This window comes from Lycium barbarum, chromosome 8, assembly GCF_019175385.1.
Source record: "Lycium barbarum isolate Lr01 chromosome 8, ASM1917538v2, whole genome shotgun sequence".
Classification (NCBI taxonomy): domain Eukaryota; kingdom Viridiplantae; phylum Streptophyta; class Magnoliopsida; order Solanales; family Solanaceae; genus Lycium; species Lycium barbarum.
The window spans coordinates 99468613-99473272 of NC_083344.1; the positions used below are offsets into that span (position 1 = coordinate 99468613).

At 34.5% G+C, this 4660-nt stretch overlaps 1 long non-coding RNA gene across 1 annotated transcript; it reads left to right on the plus strand.

Annotated features, from left to right (window-relative positions):
• Nucleotides 1-815: 815 nt before the first annotated feature.
• On the plus strand, nucleotides 816-4340 carry LOC132606414 (uncharacterized). The gene is made up of 2 exons (XR_009569863.1): nucleotides 816-1376; nucleotides 3560-4340. It is a non-coding gene; the product is annotated as an uncharacterized LOC132606414 (long non-coding RNA).
• The last annotated feature ends 320 nt before the right edge of the window (nucleotides 4341-4660 follow it).

A 4660-nucleotide genomic window follows, 5' to 3' on the forward strand; every position in this document is an offset into this window, starting at 1 on the left:
TCAATTACTATTTAATTTCTACTCTTAATGCTATTAATAACGCACATGCTTTTCATATTTATAACCCCAAAAGCAAAAGTTTAAGATACCTTATGGTATTCCTCCATTTTTTATCCATATAAATTCATACTTTTTGTTTCATGAGATCCATCCATTGTTATCCTTTTCATTCCATACTTGAAGTAGTAATGCCTTATATCATCACTGCAATTAGATTCATGCTTTTATTTGGCTCGATGAAGAAGGCTCTTGAATGTTGATCGGTTTGCGAGAGGAGGTGTCGACAAAAGTCAAGAGATTATGCACTTATTATGTATTTCTTTTGTCATCTATTTTCTTACGATTAAGGTCCTAGACTCCTAAGGAGGATGTGTTTGTTGTACTTTTTTTCTTCCCGTTACTTTTTCATTTTTTCTCTTTATGATACCTTTTTAAATTGGTTTTTAGTGAATCTTTTATTGTGGCGAGTCAATGCTCAAATTTTGAAGTCTGCTAACTACTAACCAAGGTTCAAAATTTTCAATTTGTTGCTTAAAACCTATAGTTTGTATTTAATTTGCTTTAAAATTGGTGTAAGTTTTTTGTATCTCCAGAATTTTAATTCACGTCAATTCTCCATTTCTCCTTATTTTTTATTTGCAAGAATAGATGTTTTAATTATTGTAGAAATAAATGCAGCTTAGTTATTGTATAGAAGATTTAAGCGGAAGACTCTTCACCTATCGTGGCAAAACTAGCAAAAAAATGTTACTCATTTGACAATGCTATCTGAAAAGGATTTTCATCAGGCTGACAAGAATCTCTCCCTAAAGCTTTATGCCGAATGCTTACTGGATATAAATTGGTTAATCTTTGCTGAGCATGTTCATTCTTCTTCATGGTTACAAATGGAAAGCATTATTTTGTGCTTTTGGGTGTTTTTCTTTTCTTCTTTTTATTGGATCATGTTTAATTTTTTAACCGTTAATGTTAAATATTAGAGAAAACTTCGTTCGTCAATTCGTTTTTTAAATAACCGCGCGAAGCGCGACCAAATTTACTAGTTTTATTAAAGAATCAAAATAGAGTTTGTACACAAATAAGCAAAGAAAAGGAAAGTAAAGTAATTGTCTAGAAAGAAGAGAACAAGACCAAGTGTTCCGATCTCCTTCTTCTCATCTGCTACTTCACTGCTCAAGATCGTTAATGTTCTTGGTCTTCTTCGATTCCAGATAAGTTCCTGTTGATTTGAATCCCATTTTCCTTTTTTGATTTCCACTCTCTTAGCTGAATGTTTATGCTTTGTAGATCTTCCTTCTTAATGAAGATCCGGCTGAGATTTGTCACCATTCTTCCAATTAGAAGCTGCAGAGGAGCAATTTGAGGAATTTCTTGAGGTATGTGCCCTTCGTTATCAAGATCCCTCCCTCCTGTTGAGTTAGGTCAGATTCCGATGTGCAATTTTCATATCGTTGATATGTTGTTGTCATCTTCACATACCTTGAGTTTATATTGAAATCAATAGATTTTTGAGCGATAGAATGAGCGCCATAAGACACTGATACCACACAAAGCTCAAAGACCCGTCGATTCAGTATATTCCCAAGTATATGTGTCTTCCACATTACCCAAAATATCTGCTCTCTATTGTATGTGTTATGATACCACTTATGCAAAGTGTGATATGCCTTGTTGCTATTGTTGTGATGTCCCTTCTTGATTTCTTGACTTTGTGATTCTTGATGCTTTATTGCTAAGATCCATCTAAAAGTGTAACCTGCAAAATTGAACAACCAGTTAGAAAAAATTCCTTCTTTGTTCTCTTCCCAAAGGATTTGAACAAGAGGGCCTCCTTCTCTACTAAAGAGAATCATCTCCTGCATGGTCTAATCCTTAAATATGGCTCTTTCAATTTATCTCCATTCAGTAACCTTCTGCCTTGTATATCCAGTTCCTGAAAATTATTAGCTAGTATTTCACCTTCATCAAGTGCCACATTAGCTAAATGGTCTGCCAACTTATTGCCCTCCCTGAATATATGTGAAATCAACACTATTTTGTCCCTCATAATTCTCCATATTTCGCCTACTCTAGTGACTATCTGCCATGGTACTTCCCGAACCCTCTCCACAATATTCCTGAGTAAAAGTGAGTCTGTTTCAATGAGTATCTTATCCCTCTGAGTTGCCTCCAAATACTTCATAGCTTGTAGGATTGCCAAAGCTTCTGCTTGAGTGTTTGTGGTCAAAGGATCATCCATCTCCTTAGCTTGAGCTTGAATAATGTCCCCCTGATTGTCCCTTACACAGAATCCCTAAGAACTTCTTCCAGGATTCCCTTTAGATGCATCATCTGTGTTAACCTTGACCCATCCATAGTCAGGTGGTTCCCAAATCACTTTGGTCATCTTAACTGAATGAGTATATTCATTCATTGCTTCTACAACAGTGCTCCAATTGCATAGGGCATACTTAAAAAATTTTCTTCTCACGTTAATGAAAAGAATCAAAGTATGCATTATCTGGTAGATCAATCTTGTACTAGAAAGTTTCCCTCGATGTCTCAAACTATTCCTCCTTTTCCACAATTCCCATACAATAATGGATGGGTTAGCTTGAAAGATATATCTTACATGCTGATTTGCAGGGATCTCCCACCATTTATTAATCAACTGATTGATATGCAAATTATCAATGCTACTCCCTACTAGGCCACAGAAATGTTTCCATACCTGTTGTGCAGTTACAGAATGTAGGAAAACATGAGCTAAATCTTCCACTTTGGGAGAAACACAACAATGACATCTGGATGGGAATTGAATTCCCCATTTCCTCAAAGTATCATCCAATGGTAGTTTAGCTTGCCACGATTTCCACATGAAAAAGCATATTTTAATTGGTAACCCTTTGATCCACATTAATCTATACACCTTATTGCTCTCCTTTCTCTGTCTCAATAGTTGAAAAGCAGATCCCACAGTAAACTTTCCCCTTGCTTCCATCTGCCAATATGCCTTGTCTACTGCATTCTCTTCTTTTGGTGGGCTTATCTTCAGTAGAATATGATCTACTATATCGTGAGGTAGTAAACTTCTCAATAGTTGTTCATTCCACTGCCCCGCTTCTGCTTTCTCCTTAACAAGAACAATAGATTGATCACATTCAAAATCGGGAGAGGTACTATAGAAACGAGTAAGTTTCTTCATTAAGCCTTTTACCCTATTCTATTTTTTTTTCTTTCGAGTATCATATCATCATACTACACCCTATTATTTTCTTTTAGGTAATTATAAGGGGAATATATGTTTCTAGAATTTTATTAAATTAACTCATCATTATTTGTTGTCTTGTTAGCTATAGAATTTTATTCAACATATGTAATACTATCTGAATATGTTTTATCTAGAATGCACAACTCATATTTAAAACTCGAAATTGAAAGATCAATAATTTTTCATTTTCTTTATCAATTAGGCCTAGCTAATGCAAATTCAAATTTCGTGAGTATAACCATTGCTTATCACATTTTTTATTTCTTGTTTTAATTCTCTCGAAAAATTAAGACATAAGAAAAATTCTAGGTTTGTCACATGGAGTCGCGCAACACTATGTAGCTAGACACAACATTTTAGCTCCAGCGGCAGTGCTAGGAGTTTCACTAATGGAGTTCAAAAATATAAAGAAGTAAACACAATGTGGGAAATAGTGCAAATGGAGGATGATTTCACCACAGGAATTGAAGAACCCTTTCACTATGAAAAAAATAAACTCAATGCTTCTTGTGAAGACCCGGCTGGTATTGAGTACGATTCTTCTCGAACTTAGGCGACTGATAGGACCAATCAGCCTAAATCCCAACTGGATTTAAGAGAGAATTGTACCTGAGGAAAAATTACTCTAAAATGGATGCTTGTTATGTCACTCCTTTATGAAAGAGACAAAGATCTGTCGCAGAAGTGAGTACTTTTTTTTTAAAAAACAAAATCATGATTTTAGTTACTTATCTGTCTCAGATTTCAACTTTAAGAGCCCCAAAATTATGGATGATACTATATCCTCTAGTAGCACTAAATGAGTGCCTGGATCGAGCTGAAATTAGGTTTGTTTGCTCAATAAATGCTAGTTTTAGAGTCCTAATATGCCTAAAGGTTCAACTTATTCATTATGTATTGTTATTTCCCATCTCTTTGGTTTAAAATCTTTTCTTGGTAAGAGAGCTAATAATGATTTGATATAAGTGAAGAAAGGTAAATTTATTAGCCCTCTTTACTTAGAGTTAGTTGGTGACTTTACTTTTTTCTTTTCATTCCATTCAATTCAAACAAAGGAGAAAACTTTGAGGTTTTTCTTCTCTCCTTTCTATATATGCTTGTCCCATGTTAAAAGAATATCTTCGCTTGCCAGAAAGATAAGGAAGCACATTGACACCAATGAAGAGGATGCCAGTGACGATGATAATGATGGAATTCAATTCCACTATGAATCCTCTTCATAGATTCTTCATAATTGAATCAATGAATTACCAAGTTCATGTTATTTCTTTTCATTTTCTTTCCTTTATTTGATAATGTAGTCATGCTCATTTATGCCTCAGTGCTTGAATGAACTATCTTGCAAATACTCCAGTTCCTTTTAACGATTCACACTTAAAAGAACATTCTAGTTTTTGTATCTGATCTAAT